We start from the raw sequence: 7,648 nt of genomic DNA, 5'->3' as shown, positions 1-7,648 counted from the left end.
TTCCCTTCTACCTCCTGCTCTGAAGAACAGACCCTAGGCTCCACACTAAATTACCCTGGAGCCACCGCCCCCCCAAGAGCCACCTCCCTTCCTCCCGGGCACAAGGGCAGAGAACACACACATGGGGCAGGAGGAGGGGGGCGTCCTCAGATCCCCTGCTTTGGGAAGCCTCACTGTGAACAAACCGGACCAATAAAGCTAGGGGTTTGCACCGTTGACAGCTTCCATTCTGTCTGGGCTCTGGAAGCACCCCCAGGCTGGGCTGCTGTCCCTGCTTCCTGTGACTCTGCCACCCTCTTGCCCTTGACCGGTACTGCCTTCACGTGCAAGTGAGGCAAGAGGGTGCTTATTGTCCCCATTACACAGATTAGGACACTGAGGCTCCTGGGGTCCAAAGCCAGGGTTTGCATCCAGAAATTGTCGCCCCTGAAACCTGCACTCCTGCACCTGATCCCCTTGATGTTTCTGGGCCTGCCTTCACCGATGGCACATGGCCGTACCCCTGGAAAGCCTGGCCCCTGGGGGAGCTGGGCCATTCTTCCTGTGTATGCCACAGGAACACCTGAGCCCTCAGGGCCAACCGTTCTGTCCCTTCTTGTTCCCAGCTCCCTGTGGCCCATGGAGGAAGATGCCAGGCCAGCAGGCTTGCCAGCCAGAAGAGCCCGCCCTCCATCTCCCTCTTGGGGCCGAGCTGCCCTTTGGCTCAGTTGCCTCGCTGAGGTTCCAGCTACCTGGGAACCGTGGGGGCTTGACTGCAGGGGTGTCCTGGCACCCTTGCCACCCCGGGGTGCTGTCTCCTCGTGGGTGCCTTGTCCTCAGTGGTTTTCGGGTTGCTATTGAATGTGCCCAGGTCATACCAGGGTCTTGGAGGGGTCTGCGCCAGCACTGCCTTGGGAAGGTTGCTGTGGCCGATGGGAGAGCGGGGCTACCTCAGAAGCAGCCCCTGAAAGACCTCAGACCCAGGATCTGTCAGGCACACAGAGGGGAGATGAGTCAGCAGCTGGCATCAGCCAAGGGAGGCCGAGAGCTCTGGGACGGGGAGCAGCAGCCGCCCGTGCTCTGAGGGCGCTAACTGGGTGCTGCCCGACTCCACCGTGGCTGTACAAGGTCAGCGTCCTCATTCTCGTTCCCCTCTACACGGGAGACCCCCTCAGGGGTTGAGAGCCTTGTCCAAGATCACGGAGCCCACAGGGCGCACCTCTTCCATCACGGTACAAAATGTAGTGTGTGATCTTTGTCCCAGAGCTGACACACTGGTGGCTCGCTTGTCAGGAGAGACGCTGACGTGGAGGTTGAGTTACTTTCCAAGATGCCTGGCAAGTAAGGGGCAGGCCAGAGCTCAAGGTCGGGGTGCCGTGACGCCCGAGTCAGGGCCCTGCCATGGGACCCCACTGCCGCTCCTTAAAAGGTGCCTCTGCCAAGCACTTTCTGCACAATTACCTCATTTAATTCCTGTCTTGTGAGGCAAGTATTATTTCCACGTTCCCAGTGGTAAAACCGGTTTGGAGACACGGACTTACCCAAGGTCATGTCGAAAGAGCGTTGAGGCCAGATTTAAACCCAGGTGGAGGTCTGGTCTCTCCACCGCTGGCAGGTGGGAAGAGGCTGCCAAAGAGCCTTGGGACCAGAGGCCGGGCCTCTGCACCGCCCCGAGCTCCCTGTCCTTAAAAGGATGCTGCGGGGTGAGGTCGGCTGGTGGCCTCCGCTGGCCCAGGTTGGCAGGTACCCATGTGGCTATTCGTGGCATGAGTCACTGGCTGGGAGCACAGAGGCCTCGGGGTGATCCCATTTGACTAATTCCACGGCTCTGACCTCACCAGGACGCTGCCAGCTTTGCATCGCGGCCCCCCCCCCCGCTGCCCTCTGGGTGCCTCCTTGGGCTCCCCTAACTGCAGAATAGGGGGTCGGCAGTGTGGCTGCGGGGCAGGGGAATCAGCGCCAGCCCCTCAGAAGCACAGACACACCTCCCCAGAGAGGGGGGGCATGACCACGGGTCCCCTCGGCCCCACGACCTGCCAGGGGTGGTGTCTGTACACGTATTCTGATCCCGAGGTCCTCCGGTGGGCCCGGAGACGGGAGGAGCCCGGGACCGAAGCTTGCGTTTGTCGTGTCGGATGTACAGCCTTCGCCGTGACCCCCACCACAGCCCGCCGGGCGGGAGTGCTCCCCATTTCCCAGTGGAGAAGACTGGGGTCAGAATGGCGTCCGCAGAATGGCTGAGGTGCGCAGCAAACGGGCAAACAGGAGTGCTCCCCAACAAAGGGCGCCCGTGGGCCTGGGAAGCACTAGGACGAGGCTGCAGAGCTGGGGGCCATAGGCCACTCTGGGAGCAATGTCAGGGTGTCATCCCGCCTCCCCGATGAGGGCACGAGCGGCATGACTTGCCCAGGTCACTGCCTATGTGTGATGGGGACTTGAGTCCCTGGGTCCTGACTGCAGCCGGCCCTAAAATGAAAGTGACTCTGGTGGCCCTTGCTTCCCAGGGCTCCAGGAGCAAAGAAGAGGACAATGTGTCTCTACGGAGGCCAGGCTCCGGGGCCAGGACCTGTTGGGTTAAGAGGATGTTGACGTGCTGCCAGTGCCCTTCCCAGCAGTCCCTGCCCAGGACAGGGGCGCAGGAGGGCGCTCAGCCCCTGCCCCAGACGCCTGGGGAAAGTTTGTCCGGAAAGCAAAGGCAGCTCTGGCAGGGCTGCCGGAAATCCCAAATGTGTGGGCCCTGGCTGGGGAGGGCCCAGAGAACAATGTTGGGGCCTTGGTGGCCGGCAAGACGCCATGCGACCCGCGAGGCTTCCAGGCATGCTGCAGCAGTTCCTCTCGGCTTCCTGGAAGACCGGCTGTGGGCGTGACCTTGAACCCTGGGTCCCGGGGGGTGGGGCTAACTGCCATGGATCTGCCAGAAACAGGACCACTGGTTCTGCCAAGAAGCTCCAGCTCTCCAGCCACTCCAAACAGCCTTCCGGAAGCCCAGGGTGGTCCGCAGCCACTCCACAGTGGTGTAAGGAGGACAGGAGGAATCAGAGGCGGGTTCAGGTTCCAACTGGGCCACCTACTAGTGTGGCCTTGGGCGTGTTGCATCCCCAAGCGGAAGCTCAGCGGTGAGATCCATAGAACCAGGCAACACCGAGTGCACCTCCCGTGTCATCTCGCTGAGCCTTCTCAACAAGCCAGAGAGAGGCAGGGACTGCCGTTGCCACTAGGCCCAGAGCGCTTCAGGGACCCGGTCTTGACAGGTGTCAGGAGCTCTGGACGCGGGTGTGTCTGACTCTAAAGCCTCTGGGTCCTTACCTATTAGCGCCACTGCTTTCTCTTGGGGGCAAGGTTTTTCACTATTTTGCGCTTCAGTGGCCCCATCTGCATGCTGGGCCAGTGACACGCCCTCCTCATGAGGTCACGGTGGGGACAACATGGCGAGACGTGCAGTGCAGAAGCATTCTGGTACCTCGCTGGGTCTCCGAAAGTGTCCAGGGCTATGCTTTCCCTTCCCCTCCTCCAGCGACATCTTCAACAGGAACCACCGGGTTTCCTGAGATAAGGACCCGGCACCTCACCACGGACGAACAGGACTGTCCTTGTAGTAGGCCGTGGCCCTGACATTGGGCTCCCTGCGCTGGCCCCAACCTCTGCCACCACCGCCTCCCACTCTAGAGCTGGCTTAGAGGTGCCTGTGGCTCCAGCAGCCCCAGGGAGCTGGCGGTGGTGACCTCACCCTCGGAGAATGCCCACTGGAATTCACCCTGAGTCTGGTCCTCTGTGCTCTGTGCCTCCCGGCCTGACTCCCATCTGACTGCCCTCTCACTCCATGAACCTGTGGGTCACACGCAGCCACTGATGGGAGCACCTCTTGTGAGCTTGGACCCCCCCCCCCCACTCTACAGCTGCTAATTATTAATTGGGGGTGAGCTGGTCCCCCACCTTCTCTCAGCTTCCTAGGAAGCAGTAGGCAAGTAGCTGTCTCTCTCCGGTCTGCTGCCTCCCAGCAGAGGGGCAGCCCAGCCTTGATCCCTGGCTCCCCAAACTGCCAGGTGCTCTATCCACATCTAGCCCTCCCTGCACCCACCCAAGGTAGCCATCGTTGTTCCCATTTCACATACAAGGAAACCGAGGCCCGGAGAACTGGTGTACCATGACTAAGACATACCCTGGGAAACGGGGTTGGGGTGGCCTAACCCAATGGCCCATCCTCCCCACTCTGACATACCGCTGTCCCCGCGAGAGGCAAAGGATCCCTCCTCTTATACCAGGCGTGGGGCCTTCGGGCCTCTCCTACCTGCCTTCCCCATCGCCAATCCCTGGCCAGAAGCAGGAGACTCCCTTTCCTCAGGACCTACTCCTAAGGCTGGAATATTGTCTCCACTTGGCAACCGCACCCCTAACCTCAGCCAGCTGGTGTCTGGGGGTGCCTCTCTCGGCCTGGCCTGAATGCCACAGAACATGCATGTCATGAAGATAAAGTACGGAATGGTCGTGAGTTCTCAAGAGAGGTGTCAGTGTGCAAGGGACAGTGTTTGCAGGGTTTTGTTTCAAAGAACTGAAGAGAAGTTCGTCAGAAGAACCGAGCAGTGGGAAGAGCATTCCAGGCAGAGGGGAGAGCAGGTGCAAAGGCACAGGGGTGGGAAAGCACATGATCTGTCCAAGGAGGGAGGCTGGGATGCAAGGGCCCAGTGGGGTCCCACTGAGGGCGGGGATGGATGCAGGCTTTGATTGAAGCCTTGGAATCGCATGGACGGGCCTCCAATCCCAGCCCCTCCCCTCCTTAGCCAAGCCTCAGCTTTCCTCATCTCTGAAATGGGAGGATAGGGACACCTGGATGGTTCAGTTGGTTAAATGACTGACTCTTGATTTCAGCTCAGGTCTTGATCTCAGGGTCATGAGTTGGGGCCCTGCATGGCTCTCCATGCTGGGTGTGGAGCCTACTTTAAAAAAAAAAAAGGAAATGGGAAGACAGTACTCTCTGCCCGTGGTTAAGACACAGGCATGAGATCATAAATGTAATGTTAGAGCACAGCGCAGTTGCGTAAGCCTCCTACTGAAAGCTCCCGGGCATGCGCGTGGGGTCGGGGGGGCCGCCGGAACGAAGAACCACAGATTGGGTGAACGAAACCACAGAAATGTAGTTGTCACAGTTCTGGAGGCTGGAAGGCCAACATCAACGTGTCAGCAGGTTTTATTTCTCCTGAGGCCTCTCTCCTGGGTTTGCCGATGGCCCCCTTCTGGCTGTATCCTCACAGGGTCCTTCCTCTGTGCCCGTAGAACCCTCATGTCTCCTTGCCCCAAGTTCCTTCTCTTGTAAGGACACCAGTCCAACTGGGTTGGGGCGCCCACCCTAATGGCCTCATGCTAACTTCATGCCTCTGTAAAGGCCCATCTCCAAATAGTCACATTCGGAGGTCCTGGGGTTTAGGGCTTCCAACAGGAGAATCTGGGGGCGGCGGTCGGGGGGGGGACACTCAGCCCATAAAATCCTGTTACTTAGTTTAATAATCATGGATAACACACAGAGGTTGTAGGCACTGTTCTAAACTCTGTTACTCATATAACCCTAGGAGGTAGGTTCTGTATCAGCTCCAGGTTATGAATGGGGAAACTGAGGCACAGAAGATTTAGTTATGACCCCAGGTCCCACAGCTAGGAAGGGACAAAGCCAGGATGAAAACCCCCTAGTCTAAAAAAAAAAAAAAAAATTAAAATGAAAATGAAAATGAAAAAATCAAATTAAAAAAAAAAAAGAAACCCCCCCCAGTCTGACCAGTGCCCCGCTCTTCACCCTCCCTTAGAGCCTTACCACGACCTCCAAGCAGCCACTCCCAGCATTGCTATGGCCTCCCCGCTCCATCCCAGACCGGAGGAAGCCACTCAGGGAGGGTCACGCCATTAGCCTTTCCCCTCCCCCTACCCCCACCCGGCTGTCCCATACATAGGTATTTTCCAGTTAATATTTCTGTCCATTACAAATGAGACCGTAATGAACATATTTGGACATAGAGCTTCTTTCTTCTTCTGGGTTTTATAGATGCAGGATTCTCCGGGGTAAAGGGAGCATTTCATGGTCACTGAGAGCCCAGAAGGAGTGTCCCGGGGCCTGAAATCTGAGCCAGGTTCTCCCCCAGTGCGGGCACCTCCCACCTGCTGGTTTACCTTGGGGGAGGGGAGGCTGAGCGGCAGGAATGTCATCAGACCTGCCCCACCTCCAGCCACTTTTTTATCCCGGGCCACCTCTCCCTTGGAAAGTTCCAGGCCCCAGTCAATTACGCCTTAATTTAAAGAAGAACAATAAGAAAGAAACTTCCAGGCCCCCAATCCTGGTGTTTCTGAGAACTTGAGTTGAAAGCAAGCTTCCATATAAGGGCCTGGTTGTCGTTACGCATCTGGGGTAGGTCCTGGGTCTGGGGCAGGACCTGAGAATGTGCATTCCTAAAGCCATAGATATTCACACGCAGATGAGCCTGGACTTGGACGGATGTCCTTCCTGGGCCCAGAACCGTCTCCAAGCCCATCCTACTGCACCTGTCCTTGAGCAGCCTTTCATGTCCCTACCTTCCCATGGGGCCAGGCACAGAGGAGGAACCCAGGAATCTGTAACATGAATGGACGGGTGACGTGTCCAACCCTAACGAGCTGTTCTCTGCCAGGCCCCGTTGCTGCTCTGGTCCCCATCCTTATCTCCAGCCCAGACCCCATTGCCAAGTTCCCTCTCGCCTCACCAAGGAGGCCCAGCTGGACCTCAGCACCTCTGGCACTTTCCATGCGAATTTGGACATCGCTCTGAGTCTCTGAGAGGAGCCACCCGCCTCCCCATGAAACAAGCGTGTTCGTGATTCCCACGATCTTTCCCATATTCATTTTCCATCTAACGGGCTCCCAGTGATCTGGAGAGAAGGGAAGACGACAACTAAGTCTGGATGATGAGAGGGAAATGGAAGCCCAGAGAGGGTAGAGCCTTGCCTAAGGTCAACCAGCAAGCAAGAAGAGAGAATCCAGAAGCGGCTCTGGGTTCTCATTGCCAGTCCTGGGATTGCTCTTTTTGGAGGCTGGCAGAGAGATGAGGGGGCGAGATTATTTCTAAAGGAGTTGATAGGGGCAGGAATGAGCCCGGGGGTGGGGTGGGGGGGGTTCCTCGAGCCAGGAAAGACCCTCCCTTCCCTGCCTGCACTTGTCAGCCCAGCTCAGCATCCAACATGGCCCAGGAATGACTCCGCAGTGGGACTGGCTGCCCAGCGGGCCTGGTGTTTGCTCAGCACTTGGCCCTGACCACTGAGGCACAGCTGGGCCAACTTCAGGGCTGCCCTGTTCAGGCCACAAGAACGAGTTTCCTCCCGAGCAGAGGGAGGGAGACCAGATTCTCCGGGGTCAGGCCCAGGCCCTCCCTGTCCTGGTGCTGGTTCCTGTGGGCTCTGGGGACGAGGCAGAGAACTGGCTTCTCTGGACAGAAGCCGGGGAGGATGGGGCGGGCGGGGCCAGGGCAGCCTGGGAAGATGAAGCTGTTTGTGTCCATGAGGCCCCGGGCTTGCGCCCTCACTCACTCCAGCGTGCTTGGCCTCTGAGGCCTCCTCTCTAGAGGCCAAGTTTCCCAGAACTCTGCTCTCCCCAAGCCATGAACCTCAGGGCCCCCAGGCCTCCAGAGACCAGTCTCCACCCCCAGGTTTACAGA

The sequence above is a fragment of the Lutra lutra genome, chromosome 8, assembly GCF_902655055.1.
Source record: "Lutra lutra chromosome 8, mLutLut1.2, whole genome shotgun sequence".
Lineage (NCBI taxonomy): Eukaryota > Metazoa > Chordata > Mammalia > Carnivora > Mustelidae > Lutra > Lutra lutra.
This window is presented reverse-complemented; position numbering follows the sequence as displayed.